The following is a 16,322-nucleotide window of genomic DNA, read 5'->3' as shown; positions in this document are numbered from 1 at the left end:
TACATACATATTGAATGAAAAAAAATCCATCATGTTAGATTTCAGGCTGGGTTCTGATTTGTCTAATAATAAAATTCCCTGGGATCATAGCACCAGAGATGAAAGAGAGTTTAGAGCCCACTGTATCAGCAGTGGACCATCCAGATCATTACTATGACCCTGTGATTGCGATGTTAATGTAAAGAGTTGCACTGCTTTAATACTGCAATCAGCATTTTAATGCTATTATCGTTTTTACATAAGATCTTAATATCTAATGAGTCTAAATGTATAAGTAATACTTAAACAGCAATCATGCTCTAGAATTGAGATTAATTTTAGATTTCAGCCAATTTTCAATTGTTTGCAAATGTTGCTTTGACCCTGATCGAAGGTTGAAAACCAAGACTGTGAAAGCAAATGCACCTTTGTGCAAGAAATATTAAGGGTCAAATCTTGTGGTTTAGAGATATTCAATAAAATCCCAGGAATTCTGATTCTAACAATTGATAAATACATTGTAAGAAAGTACCTAATAATATTGTATTCCTTCCTTGTTAATCTCCTTTCATTAAACTGTAGAGAGAGAGAGATTATATGGGTTTGCAGTTTATTTACCAAGTGGATGCTTGATAATCATTTTCAATAGTTTTGAGTGCAGTATGATTGAAGTGGATCTAACAGGATGGGTTTGTAGAAAATCTAACATGATCCAAAGAGAGACATTTTTTGAAGTTGGAGCAAAACAATAAAATCATTATTCACGATGTCTCTCTGTCTGCCATTTACTTGACCACCTGAGGATATAAATTCAATAGTTTTTTATTAGAAAAGTACTGTGGATGCTCAAAAATCTGCAATAAGAATAAAAAACTCTGCAAACATCCAGCATCTTAGGAGAAAGAAACAGAATTAACATTTGAGGTTAATGATTTTTTTTTATCATGCAGATGTCAGGTTTTTGACCCAAAACACAATCTTATTATTTCACTATGTCTCATTCATTTTAATTATACTGTACTTTAATTTACTTATTTCTACCTATTCTAATTTTGTATTCAACATACAAAAATGCAAGCAGGAAAAGCATTGAGTCTATTGCATACAGTCATAATGCAAGTAATTCCACACACAGGCTAGAAATCCAGGCCAATTCTGAAGAGAGAGCTGGAAAGTTTCCATCTCCTGAAGATGATCAATGTGAATACAGGAGACTACAGTATCCATGAAATATATCATTGAATAGCCTACCTATTATTTAATGTATTGATATCAGCCAAAGCTAAGAATCCATTGTGCTGTCTTTTTAATATTAACAATGAGCTCACATTCACTGCTTGAGATGGCACCTTTTTTCCAAACGTCAGTGACCCTCAGTATGAATGAACACATCTGACAGTTATCTAGTTCTATGTGCATGTATCTTATATATTCATCCATGATTCTTCCTAACTGATCTACTTCAAAATAGTCTAACCATGTGTACAGAGAATAATCATTTAATTGTTATTTTTTAATCAAATCCATCCAAACTCTGCTCTTTTCTAGATTAAGGATATCAAGTTCTCCATGCCTATTTAATTCATGGGCAACTTTTCTTGCTATTATTGATTCATACCTGATGTAGAGGGAATGCAGGATACTTTTCTGAGAAGGAAGTTGGTCTGAAGACAATGGCACCTGTTTCATACATTCAAACTTTATCTACAATTAACACTTTATCCCTTGAGGTTTGCCCAGCAATCTAGCCACCAATCTAGCTCTGATTGACCACAATAATAATTATGTGTAGATGTCTTCTCTCCTGTATTTGTTTCTAAGGGTTGTGCCATGGACTGCATTGAGATTGGACCGTTATATGTGCAAAATACTGTTGTAATTTGTCATTATCTTCTGTAGAATGGCTGATCAGAAAACTCTTGCTCTTGCCATATTGGAAGGATTTACAAAATGGTACTTTAATGCCATGTTCCACACAGGTTGTCCATGACCAACAAGTCTGGTATGGGATACAAACCCAGACTTTTGGCCTAGCACTACGATTTATCCATAGACCTACAACAACACTGCAACTTCAGATTCCAAGGCACTATGTCCACTGTAAACTGAGATATATAAGTCATATTGTATGTGACTTAGCAAAGGAAAAGGAAAGATGGAGAGGAAGTGGAACAGCGTTTTTTCATATTAGATAAAAAAAAGCGTGATAGCAGGAAATTATCTTGGATTAGAAAATGGGGCATCCATTTGGGTGAAAATGAGAAATAATACAGGAAGGAAGGCATTTTTGAGTATGGTTTGTAGACCCCCTAACAGTATCTGTATTGTAGGACAAAGGACAAAGGACAAATCAGGAGCTAATGAGAGAATTTAAAAATGGCAGCACATTAATCATGGATCTTTAATCTTCGTGGTAGATTGGGGAAAATGTAATTGGCAGAGGTAACCATAGAAAGCATTCATTGAGATGATTTGGGACAATTTCCCATAACAAATGTTGGTAATCCAACCAGGTATTTTGGATCTGAAATTGTGTAATAAGGGAATTTTAAACAGTGATAATGTACTAAAACATTCCAAGGAAGTTGTAGATATAACATGATAGAATTTAGCGATTAGTTTGAAAGTGAGAACCTGTTTGGAAAATCTCTAAACTTAACTAAGGGTCATTATGAAGAAATAAGGACAGAGTTGGCTGGTAAAGGAATTTAGCAGAAAAGACAATCTGGTGAGTGGCTGTGTGCATTAGCCAGGTGCCTCGGTTTGTGTAAGGTTAGCAATGTTGAAAGCTGATTTATACTCCTTAAGCTCAGCTTGCACCTCTTAAAGGAGCAATGCATTCTGACTGGAGCAGTTATTAGCCATGGCTGGGTTGCAAGCAGAATTATTTTGGTGTAACGTGCAGTAACTTTTTTCTACGCTTCTCGGACACTACACTGGAGCACTGTAGTGCAGGTGAAGGAGTGAAAGAGTGTTGTCCTCTATAACAGGGAGATCCCCATACAGTAGAACCAGATGGTCATCATTGGACACTGATGTGCTGTTGCAGGAGGCTCAGTGACATTATACAAATGGTCACAGTTAGTAAATCTTGTGGGCTAGGGGGCTGAGAGATAAATGGAAGGGGTGGGGCTGGGTGAAGGTAGCTGAGAATGCAATGGGTAGATGAAGGTGGAGGAGAAGGTGATAGATTGGAGAGCAGGGTGGAGCAGATAGATGGGAAAGACAATGGACAGGTCAAGAGGGTGGTGCCAAGTTGTAGGCTTAGGACTGGGATAAGGTGGGGGGAGGGGAAATGAGGAAACTAGGCCTTGGAGGAATGGAAGGCGGGGTTAAAGTGTTCAGCCATGGGGTGGTGGGGTTGGTTGGTCTGGGTGTCCCAGAGACGTTCTCTGAAACAATCCGCAAGTTGGCATCCTGTCTCCCTGATGTAGCAGAGACCACATCGGGTGCAACGGATACAGTAAATTTCCTTCCATATCCGATAGAAATTTACTGCATCCTTTGCACCCGATGTGGTCTCTGCTACATCAGGGAGACAGGATGCCAACTTGCGGGTCGTTTCAGAGAATGTCTCTGGGCCACCCACAGCAACCAACTCCAATGCCCCGTGGCCGAAAACTTTACGTCCTCCTCCCATTCCTTCAAAGATCTGCAAGGCAGCCTACATGTGGAGATGCAGGAGATGGAAGAGATACTAAATGAGTATTTTGCATTAGTGTTTACTGTGGAGAAAGACATGGAAAATACAGAATGTGAGGAAATAGATGTCAACATCTTGAAGAATGTCCATATTACACAGGAGGGGGTGCTGGATGTCTTAAAATGCAAAAAGGTGGATAAAGTCCAAGGACCTGATTAGGTATACCCTAGAACTCTGTGGGAAGCTAGGAAAGTGATTGCTGGATCCCTTGATGAGATATTTGTATCATTGATAGTCACAGATGAGTTGCCAGAAAACTAGAGGTTGGCTAACTATTTAACAAAGGTAGTAAGGAAACACCAGGGAACTATAGACCATTGAGCCTGACATCGGTGGTGGGCGAGTTGTTGGAGGGAATCCTGAGGGACAGGGTTTACATTTGGTTGGATAGGCAAGAATGGATAGTCAACATGGCTTTGTGCATGGGAAATCATGTCTCACCAACTTGATTGAGTTTTTTGAAGAAGTAACAAAGAATATTGATGAGGGCAGAAGATTGATGAGGGTGGATGTGACCTATATGGATTAGATTAGATTAGATTAGATTAGATGACTTACAGCGTGGAAACAGGCCCTTCGGCCCAACAGGTCCACACCGACCCGCCGAAGCGCAACCCACCCATTCCCCTACATTTACCCCTTTACCTAACACTGCGGGCAATTTTAGCATGGCCAATTCACCTGACCTGCACATCTTTGGACTGTGGGAGGAAACCGGAGCACCCGGAGAAAACCCACGCAGACACAGGGAGAATGTGCAAACTCCACACAGTCAGTCGCCTGAGTCGGGAATTGAACCGGGTCTCTGGCGCTGTGAGGCTAACCACTGTGCCACCGTGCCGCCCATGGACTTCAGTAAAATGTTTGACAACATTTCTCATGGTAGACTGGTTAGAAAGGTTAGATCTCACGGAATACAGGGAGAACTCGTTATTCAGATACAGAGCTGGCTCAAAGGTAGAAGACAGGGTGGCAGTGGAGGGTTGCTTTTCAGACTGGAGGCCTGTGACCAGTGGAGTGCCACAAGAATCGGTGCTGGTTCCACTACTTTTCATCATAAATGATTTGGATGTGTACGTAGGAGATATAGTTAGTAAGTTTGCTGATGACTCCAAAATTGGAAGTGTAGTGGACAGCGAAGAAGGTTACCTCAGTACAACGGGATCTTGATCAGATGGGCCAATAGCTGAGGAGTAGCAGGTGGGGTTTAATTTAGATAAATGTGAAGTCCTGCATTTTGGAAAGGAAAATCAGGACAGCACTTATACACTGAATGGTAAGGTCCTGGGGAGTGTTGCTGAACAAAGAGACCTTGGAGTGCAGGTCAATGGTTCCTTGAACATGGAGGGTCTCTGGTAGATAGTATAGTGAAGAAGGTGTTTAGTATGCTTTATAGGTCAGAGTGTTGAGTATAGGAGTTGGGGGGTTGCAGCTGTACAAGGCATTAGTTCAGCCACTTTTGGAATGTTGTGTGTAATTTTGGTCTCCCTCCTATAGGAAGGATGTTGTGAAACTTGAAAGGTTTCAGAAAATATGTACAAGGATGTTGTCAGAGTTGAAGGGTTGAGCTATAGGGAGAGGCTGAATAGGCTGGGGCTGTTTTCCCTGGAGCGTTGGAGGCTTGGAAGTGACCTTATAGAGATTTATAAAATCATGAGGGGCATGGATAAGGTAAATATACAAGGTCTTTCCCTTGTGTTGGGGGAGTCTAAACTAGGGTGCATAGATTTAAGGTGAGAGGGGAAAGATCTCAAAGAGACCTAAGGGGCAACTTTTTCATGCAACTGGTAGTGCATATATGGAATGAGCTGCCTGAGGAAATGGTGGAGGCTGGTACAATTACAACATTTAAAAGGTTTATGAATAGGAAGGATTTAGAGGGATATGGGCCAAATGCAGACAAATGGGACTAGATTAACTTAGGATATCTGGTCGCCATGTGCAAGTTGGACCAAAGGGTCTGTTTCCATGCTATACATCACTATGATTCTAATCTGGGCAAATGTGAGATGCTGCACTTTGGGAGATCAAATCTTAAGGAAAAGTGTGCAATTAATGGCAGGACCATGAATAGCATTGATGTCCATAGCTCCCTGAAAATGGCCACTCAAGTAGATAGTGTGGTAAAGAAGGCGTGTGATATGTTTGCCTTTATTAGTTGGGGAGCTGAGTACAAGAGTCAGGATGTCATGTTGCAGCTTTATAAGACCTTAGTTAGACTGCACTTTGAGTACTGCATTCACTTCTGGTTGCCAGATTACCAGAAGGATGTAGGGGCTTTGGAAAGTGTGCAGAAGAGGTTTACTAGGATGTTGCCTGGATTAGAGGGTATGAGGTATAAGGAGAGGCTAGAAAAACTTGAGTTTTCTCTGGAGCATCAGAGCCTGAGGGGAGACTTGATTGGAGTCTACAGAATTATAAAGTTAAAAATCACACAACACCACGGTATAGTCCAACAGGTTTAATTGGAAGCACACTAGCTTTCGGAGCGACGCTCCTTCATCAGGTGATAGTGGAGGGCTCAATCCTAACACAGAATTTATAGCAAAAATTTACAGTGTGATGTAACTGAAATTATACATTGAAAAATTGATTGTCAGCTAAGCCTTTCATCTGTTAGAATACATGATAGTTTCACGTCTTTCATGTGTAAATCACAAACCTTTTTTAAAAAAAGTTGCATTCTCGGGTTAGCTGTTAACAATGGTGATAGCTAGACAATATGTTGAAGGTAAAAACAATGACTGCAGATGCTGGAAACCAGATTCTGGATTAGTGGTGCTGGAAGAGCACAGCAGTTCAGGCAGCATCCGAGGAGCTTCGAAATCAACATTTTGGGCAAAAGCCCCCTGTGTTCTCTGTCTACACCATGATGTTGAGATTGATTCTAATCTAAAAAGTGAGATAACGGAATTTTACATAAATTCATGCAGTTTTTGATCTAATGAATGCACGCAGCTTTTGAGCAAAGTACAATATAACCTGCAAGTACAAATTCACCCCACAAAATATATGTGTACATGTGGGTCTTTGTCAGTCTGTGTGTTACGATCGAGCCCTCCTCTATCACCTGATGAAGGAGCGTCGCTCTGAAAGCTAGTGTGCTTCCAATATAACCTGGTGTTGTGTGATTTTTAACTTTGTACACCCCAGTCCAACACTGGCATCTCCAAATTATAAAATTATAGATAGAGTTGATGGTCAGAATCTTTTTCCCAGAGTTGAAATGTCAATTACTAGGGAGTATGCATTTAAGGTGAGAGGCATAAAGTTCAAAGGTGATGTGAGCAGCACGTTTTTTACACAGAGGGTGTTAGGAGTCTGGAACTGACGGCTAGATAGTGGTGGAGGCAGGTACAATAGGGTGTTCAGGGGTCTTTCAGATAAACATTTGAATATGCAAGGAATGGAGGGATATCGACCAAGGGCAGGCAGAAGGGATTAAATTAATTTGGCGTCATGTTCAGCACAACATCATGACCCGTAGGGCCCAATCCTGTGCTATACATTTCAATGTTCTATGTTCTAAGGATAATGTAAAACTAGCCTTTACAGCTAGAGGACTGGAGTAAAAGAATGCAGAAGTTATGCTGGAACTATGCAGAACTCTAGTTCCTCCCGTGTGGAGTACTGTGAGCAGATCTGGGCACCATGCCTCAGGCAGATATATTGACCTTGGAAGGACTACAGTGTAGGTTTATAAGAATGATACCTGTACTTTAAGGGTTCAGTTAGGAGTAGGGATTATATAAATTAGGCCTGTTTTCTCTAGAATTCGAAGGTTAATGTGTAATCTGATTGAAGTTTTCCAAACAGTAATAGGAACAGCAAGTTTAGATTAAGATAAACTTGATTGGTAATTCTAGAACTGGGAGCATAGTCTAAAACATAAGGCACTACCATTCAGGAGAGGTGTCAGACACTAAGAGCAGTAGAGGTTTGGAATTCTCTTACACAAATGGCAGTCGAGGCTAGATCAGTGATTAATCTTAAATCTGTTATAGATAAATGATTTGGAAGTGCTGATGTTGGACTGGGGTGGACAAAGTTAAAAATCACACAACACCCAGGTTATAGTCCAACAGGTTTAATTGGAAGCACTAGCTTTCAGAGCACTGCTCCTTCATCATGTGGTTGTGGGGTATAATCTGGTGTTACAGATAAATGTTTGTTCAGCAAAGCTATTAAGGTTTATGGGCCAAAGGCAAGTGTAAGGAGTTATACTACAGATCAGCCCTGAATGGTCACCGAATGGTAGAACAGACTCAAGGGGCTAAATCATCAACTCAAAAATAGATATAAAAGCATAAAGCTTTGTAGAAACTCAGGGCTGGTAGCCTCTGTGGAGAGAGGCACAGAGCTAACATTTTAAGTCTCATGTAATTCTTCTTTGGAACAGTCATTGGATTCAAAACTGTGGAGACATTGTTCCTCTCTCCACAAATGCTGCCAGATCTGTTGAGTTTCTCCTGTTTTTGTGCTTTCTGTTTTTATTTTAGACTTCCACCATCTGCAATATTTGATTTTTATCTCACCAGATTATCTGCTGTTTATCTCATTGCTGTTTTGTGAGAGATTGCTGTCTGCAAATTTGCTGCCTGATTTGATGACTACACTAGAAAGTCATGACTGTAAAATGCTTTGAGATGTCATGTCCAATAAGGAGAAGCAACATTTCCACAACTATCTTGTTAAGTCCCCGAAGAATCTTGGATATTTCAATAATGATGCAAGACTACCTTTTGTCTGTGCGGTAGTAGAATGTAATTATGTTAATGGCTGAGTGTGGAGGGAAGTCTGGATCCATTAGAAGTGCCCTCAGGGGAGCTTCCAGATGTCAGCTGTTCAACCTCCACCATGAGGTAGTGCATTTTGGGAGGACTAAGAAAACAAAATAATGATGACACGATGAATGTCAAGACCTTAGAAAATACAGAGAACCTGAGGAACCTTGATGCATATGTCTGTACATCGTTGAAGAAAGTCGGATATTTGGATTAACAGGCTAAGAAAATATATGGCATACTTGCCTTTATTAGTCAAGGCATTGAATACAAGAAGGAAGATGATATGTTGGAGCTGTATGAAATGTATGCTCACCTACAGCTAGATTAATATGCTAGAGAGGATGCAAAAAAGATTCACCAGAGAATGTTGCCTGGGCTGGAGTGTTTCAGCTTTGAAGAGAGACTAGATAGGTTGGGGTGTCTTTGTCTAAACTAAGAGGCTGGGAGGAGGGGGTTGGAATCTGATTGAAGTGTAGAAAATTATGAAGGGCATTAATAAGATAGATAGGAAGAACTATTTTCTCTCAGAAAAGTAATCAATAACCAGTGGGCATAAATTTAAAATAAGGGGTAAGAGGCTTAGTGGGAACTTGATGAAAATATTTTTCATCCAGCGAGTTACTGGAATTCAGCCTGAAAGGGTGGTAGAGGTGGAAACCCTTGCAAAACTTAAGAAGTATTTAGACAAACACTTGAAATGTCATAACATACAAGGCTCCAGGCCAGGTGCTGGGAAATTGGACTAAAGTAGATAAGTACTTGACAACTGGTGAGGATGTGATGGGCCGAAAGGTCACTTTATACTCTTGTAAACTTTAAATTAATGATATTAGTTAGGTAACCGCTGCTTATAACTCCACCACATTTTCACACAGTCTCAGATGACCCCAGAGTCCACTATCTGACTGGGACTCAGTGTCTGGATCAATTTCTGCAATCTGCCAACGTTCAGAACTCTGCTCTATCTCTTCCTCTTGCAGCTGCACAGTAATTATGAACTGCCGTCACCAATTTATGCATCCATCTGGCAACTATTAAACCCCCTGTTTTGGTTTGCAATCAGTTATTTCCTGATTTTTAAGTGATTCGAATCACTGCCGGATCCCTGGTAGTGGACACTGGACTTATTTAGGGAATGTGAAATGAAGAGGTGATAGGTGTTTCAGGGCAAAATAATGTCTGTGTTTATTTAAAATACAAAAACAAATGTAATGCTAGAAAAATAGATAAATGCAATAAAACAGGAAATTGACACAATGAATTAGACGAACCTCAATGATCTCAACCACATGGGCAGGGAGTATTTTGTTTGATAATTGAATGCAGGATAATCGAATGCTAGATTAAAACAGTTTATCCTAGTATCGGGACCTTGTGATTTTGTACATATAATCTGAAATTTTGATAACCGAGGTTCCTCTGTATACTGAGAATTGTTGTACCTTAAATTACACTATTTACGAGATTAACACTATTAGCAACTTATCCCACTGACACACGCATCAAACAACAGTTTAAATTAGAGTCTTTAATCATAATTCCTACCCTGGGGTCCCAATGCACTCTCATCACCTTCCCCTCCCTGCTGGTTAGGTTGGAACTTCGGGGTCTTGTGAATTTAAGCTCACTACTGAGAAGCATGGTTTTTTTAATTGTGCCTACCTGTCCCGGCCTGCTGTAGCCAGAGCCTGGATGAAGACTTTAGGCTGCATTGGCTTTTCTGTTTGGGTTGAGTCCACTGATACAGTAAGGTGCGTGTTGGATCTGTCAGGTAAGTACCTGGTTTTCTTTACGTCCTGTTAGTTTTGCAGGCCCTGTTTTCACTTCAGATTGTGTCTGAGAACTTGTTATGACGGTTGAGTCAGTGGTCTCAGAGTTGTCAGTCTTTGGTTCTGTTGGTTGTGGTCGGTTGCCATTAGTTCTCTTGGTTTGGAACAGGCCTGTGTCGAATAGCTCTTGTTTGGGAACTTATTTGTGCTGAAATTGTTTTGGCCTCTGTGGTCTTGGTTAGGAAGCTGTTCATGCAGAAGCATGTTGAAAAGGCTCCCTTAGGTGAGATTTTGAAGCTAATTGACTTTCTGATGGTTACAGTATGTGAGAATGGGTTTTGATTGAGGTTGAATGTCCAAAATCTCTGTAGGCCCTATACTATCGGCACTGTGTAGCCTGAGGTATAAAAGGTGTCTTGGCCTAGTGTCTGTTGGTTTCGGTTGTCTGTTCTCTGAGAGAGGAAGTTATGTTGTGATTATAGGCTGAACAATAGTCCCAGACAGCAATCCCCTTACCCAGGCCTGGTTGTGTATTTCTTACACACTCATTCCAGCTCTCATTTTTGGTTTTAAAAGTTTTGCAAATCGCGGACTCTGTTCAAAATCTAGGGTTTTGTCCATATGTTTTAATATAGAGGATTTTTGCTTGATCTTACAACCAAAGTGTCAGCATTTACTACAGTAGGCACATCAAGAAACTATGTGCTACTGCACCCTCTTCTATATCGGAGGTTGGATGTGGTCCATCCTCAGGGCTGGTAGTTGGAATACTAGTTGGTTCTCTGTGTAGGAGACAGAAAGATAGGGATTAAGGTATTATCTATATCTTAGTGCTTGAGCAACAATACCATTCCAGATTGGCAACATTTCAAATTGATCTGTACAAGAATTTTCATTTCCCAAATTACACTATCCATACACTTTTGAATCATGAATACTTTTGGTTCTTAACATCACAAATGAAATTAAGATTGCTCATTTGACTATGGTAGCCATTACACTCCCTCCCCTTGGGTCTGTTAGGTTTTGTCTCTGTCATTAGAACATAATATTCCCTTGGGACCTCACCATCCCATCACTTGTGGAGGTAAAGGCTCAATTCCAGCTGATAGCTCATGCACGTTTCCTTCTATGGGGATGAGGATAGACAGTTCTACCACTCTGCTTACCGACCATCTACTCTCTCTTGCATTGTGGGACCATTTACACTGTAAAACAAATTAGCTTTCTTTGATTATATGGAATGTCAGTCACACTCATCACTCTATCGTAATGAATTGTGATAACTCCACATATCTGCAGGTCATTAATGGGCAATGGCAGTGCTCCATCTAATGATCAACACCTCGCCCCTACCAACTGCACACCCATATCTGCCTTTAGACAATGTACATTACCAGCTGTGCATCCTTTCCCTTCAAAGCCCTGGGAATCAGCCAAAGCCATGCCCAGATGGCACCTTGCCATTATATTCCATCTAAGCCTACCTCCATGATGAAGCCTAACTTATTTGTGCAAATATCAGGACAGTGCCAGTTTCATGCTCAGATATGCCAACCACCCAGTGCCATTCGCATTGAACCCACAGCAGCTAACCTTCCACATTGAATGTGGGCTGAGAACTCAGATGAAGGCCATTAATTGACCTTTTACTGCTTTAATACATGGGCTGGATTGGTAATGGCAAGAATCAGCCGACCTCTTGCTTTAGGGTCCCCATCTGCCCAACACTAGGGCTCCAAAAATCGAGCCTCAACCCTAAGTGTCTCAGGGTGGGAGTAGAGGAAGTGCAGGTGGCAACTTTCTGACAACCCAGGTCACAGGCAGATGAAGAATTGATTAAGCATCTAAATGGTATGCTCAATGATATTTTGTGTGCTTTCATTATATACATATTACTCGCATTTGTGGGTCATTGTCAGAGGTCATGAGTTGTCACTGGACAGTTCTAGTTACCTAAAGGCCTTCATCAGTTTGTTATATTGGCTGAAATGACCTGGTATCACTGCTTCCTGCTGAATTGAGACAACATTGCTGTTACCAAGGTACCAAGCATTAATCTGCATGTTGCATCAAACATCATCTTAGCACCAACACTATAATCAATGTGCAACCAAACTGTGTGATCAGTGTTTTCAACTTTGATAACTCCTAAGGCATAAGCATATGAACATTGATATTGTGTGAAGAATGAAGATATGAGGAAGGAGGGAGATTTAGATGATCATTTTCAAAATTTAGGTGACAGGTGAAAGCACAAGGGTACCAGTGGTAAGATAAGTGAGTTGGGTGATGTCTAAGGACCAGAGTTCAAAAAATGCAGAGGGCTTGCAGATTTATATGACTGGAGAATATTACAATGATGGATCAGAAATGTATTTACATACAAGGATAAGTCTTCTAAAGACTTCTAAATTAGAGCCATTAGGAGATTGAAAGCCAGAGTAGGTCAGTGAGGACAGGGTTGTTGATTGGGATTGATTTTTCAAATATTGGCAGTGATGATTTAGATGATCTGATGCTTACAGAGTGGAGAATTGGAGTAGTTGAATCTGGAGATGACAAAGGTAGGGATGTCGGCTTTGACAGCAAATAGTATGTGGTAGCATTGGCGTGAAATATTGTTACAAAGATTGGAATAGGTTTTTAAGTGATTGAATCTTTTATTACTATACCATTATGTTAAAAGGAATTTATTGTCAGTGAAGTCATACTGAAACATCCAACTCAAACCATGGCTAGATTTACCAAGCTCCACAAGTTACATTTATAGATCTTAACCTATCTATTTTAAATGAAAATTGCTGAGGTTTGGAACCTTTTGAGCTTTTTGAAGGACGGTAAAAAATCTGAGGCGATGCGTAAGGTTTATTTTGCTGACAAGAACATTGGACAAGTGTGAAAGTTAGAACCAATATCAATTCTTTTTAAAAAAAACAGTTGCAAAGAATCAGGAATCATTTGGTTGGTCAATTATTGCAAAATTATTGGACTGCAAACTGAAGTAATCCTGGTTATAATGGTGGAAACAATGTATTAGAGCAAAGAACAAAAAATAATACAGCTCAAGAACAAACCCTTCAGCTTTCCAAGCCTGCACCACCACATTTTGCCCTTTCATACTAAAACCATCATCACTTAAAGGATCCGTATCTCTCTATTTCCTTCCTATTCATGTATTCGTCCAGGTGCATCTTGAATGCTACTATTGTGTCTGCTTCCACCACCTCCTCTGGCAACGCACTCCAGGCACTCACCACCATTGTGTGAAAAACTTGCCTTTTAAACTCCACCCCCGCCCCCCCAACCTCACACCTTGAACCTGTCTACCCTAGTAATTGAACTCTCCACCCTGGGGAAAAAACACTCTTACTTTCCACTCTAACCATGCCATGCACAATCTTATAAACTTCTATTAGGTCGCCCCTTAACCTCTTTGTTCCAATGAAAACAAATCTATTTTATCCAACCTTCCTTCAATGCTAAAATCCCCCATACCAGGCAACGTCCTGGTAAACCTTTTCTGTATTAGCCTCTCCAAAGAATCTACATCCTTTGGTTAGTGTGGTGACCAGAACTGTACGCAATATTCCAAGTGTGGCCTAGCTAAAGTTCTATAAAGCAAAAGCATAGCATGTCTATTCCTATACTCAATGCACTTTCCAATGAAGGCAAGCATGTCACAGGCCTTTTTTAATACCTAATCTACCTGCACTGTCACCTTCAGTGATCTGTAGATCTGCACATCCAGATCTTTCTCTAATCAATACTCCTGAGAGTTCTGCCATTCACTGTATAATTTCCACCTATACTTGACCTTTCAAAATGCATCACCTCACTTTTGTCTGGATTAAACGCCATCTGCCATTTTTCTGTCCATGCCTCCAACTGATTTATATCCTGTTATATCCTCTGATAATCGTCCTCACTATCCGCAACTCCACCAATCTTTGTATTGTCCACAAGCTTACTAATTAGACCAAACACGTTTATGTAGACCATGAACAGCAGGGGTCTCAGCACTGATTCCAGTGGAACACCATTACTCTCAGCCCTCCATTTTGAAAAGCAATCTTCCACCACCACTCTCTGTCTCCTATGACTAAGCTAGTTCGGTATCCATCTAGCCATCTTACCCCGATACCACGTGACTTCACCTTTTGTACCAGTCTGCCATGAGTATAAGATCAAAGTCTTCTTCAGTCCTATTTTATCCCACTACTTTCTGGTGACTGGAATGCTTGGACAATAACTGGATAATAAGGCAAACATAATACAATCGATATCTATATAATTATGATTTTCTATTATTCCAGACCACACCGCCAAATTTCAGTTATGACATGGCTAAAGACAAGTTTCTTTTTGTTTAAAATAGACCAAGTTTAAACTCCTGGGACTCACGAAGAAAATAAAGCCATAGTTTTGGACAAACAACATGAAATGTTACTGTACAAAGTCAGAAAAGTAATACAATCTACTATATATATGATGTGGAGGTGCTCGTGTTGGACAAAGTTAAAAATCACACAGCACCCGGTTATAGTCCAACAGGTTTATTTGGAAGCACTAGCTTTTGGACCACTGCTCCTTCATCAGGTAGCTGTGGAGCAGGATCATAAGACACAGAATTTATAGCAAAAGATCACAGTGTCATACAACTGGCACGATGTTTGAACAAATCTAGATTGCTGTTAAGTCTTTCATCTTTTAGAATGGGTTGCAGGTTTCAGTTCATTATTATGTAAATCCCAGAACTTCTTTCAAGTCACATTAACTTAAAGTTTTATAGAAAAAGGTGACATGTCAGCTCAGACAATACATTAAAGGTGTGAAGTTTGAATCTGTCTGTATCCCAATCTTGAGATTAACAGAATTCTAGGTTTGTTCAATATATCATATCAGTTTCATGACACTGTGATCTTTTGCTATCAATTCTATGTCTTATGATTCTAATCCATAGCTACCTGATGAAGAAGCGGTGCTCCGAAAGCTAGCACTTCCAAATAAACCTGGACCATAACCTGGTGCTGTGCCACGTTTTACTTATATATGTATAATTTATAATCTAACATCCAGAATTAACCTGAGCTAAATATGGATAATACACAAGTACGTTAACACCATCCACAACAAAGCAGCCTGCATGATTAGCACCAGATCCATATACATTTATTCCCTTCACCATTGACACACTCATCTGGACAAATGAAGATTATTTCACACAGTTGTGCCTTGTGCTTGGTCAACATTTGACGAGTTTTGGAAATTAGGAGGTGAATTACTCAGTGCAGGATTCCTAACACTGACTTTCAGTTGTAGCTACTGTATTTATATGACTAGTTCAGTTTAACTTCTGGACAATGGTAACTCCTATGATGTGGATTGTGGGGGTACAATGGTAATTGTAATGCCACTGAATGTTAAGGGACAAAAACGAATCTCTGTCTTGCTGAAGGTTGTCATTGCCTGACATTTGTGTGGCACAAATCGAATTATATAATTTTACAATACAGAAAGAGGTCGTTCGACCCATTATGTCTGTATTGGCAAATGTTGCTTTTCACTTGCTAACATGCCTGGATATTGTCCAGATCTTCATGCATTTGAGTGTAGACCACTTCATTATCTGATCATTGCATAATGGTCAGCACTATTCACTAATCATCAACAAACATTCACAGTTTTGAACTTATAATAGAGTGAAGGTCATTGATGAAGCAGCTGAAGATGGTAGGGCCTAGGACACTATCTTGAAAAACTCCTACAGAGGTGTTCTGGAACTGAGATAACTGACCTTCAAAATGCACAGCCATCTTCCTTTGTGCTAGGTATGACTCCAACCAGTGGAGAGATTTCTCATTGACTTCTGATTTGCTATGGATCCTTGATGTTACACTCAGTCAAATTTGGCATTGATGCCAAGTTTCTCCTCAGCTGGAATTCAGCTGTTTTCTCTATATTTGAACCAAGACTGTAATGAGGTTAAGAGCCAGTAACATTGGTGGAACCCAAACTGGTTTTCAGTGAGCAAGTTATTGCTAAGCACGTGCTGCTTAATAGAACAGTTGATGACACTTTCTA

At 40.2% G+C, this 16,322-nt stretch overlaps 1 protein-coding gene across 7 annotated transcripts in view; it reads left to right on the top strand.

Annotated features, from left to right (window-relative positions):
- shc3 (SHC (Src homology 2 domain containing) transforming protein 3) overlaps window positions 1–16,322 on the top strand; it is a 237,544-nt gene that overhangs the window by 158,768 nt on the left and 62,454 nt on the right. The gene's annotated exons all lie outside the window — the stretch shown is intronic.

Source organism: Chiloscyllium punctatum, chromosome 2, assembly GCF_047496795.1.
Source record: "Chiloscyllium punctatum isolate Juve2018m chromosome 2, sChiPun1.3, whole genome shotgun sequence".
NCBI lineage: Eukaryota > Metazoa > Chordata > Chondrichthyes > Orectolobiformes > Hemiscylliidae > Chiloscyllium > Chiloscyllium punctatum.
Note: the sequence above shows the minus strand (reverse complement) of the source record. Positions and strands in the feature narration are given on the sequence as shown.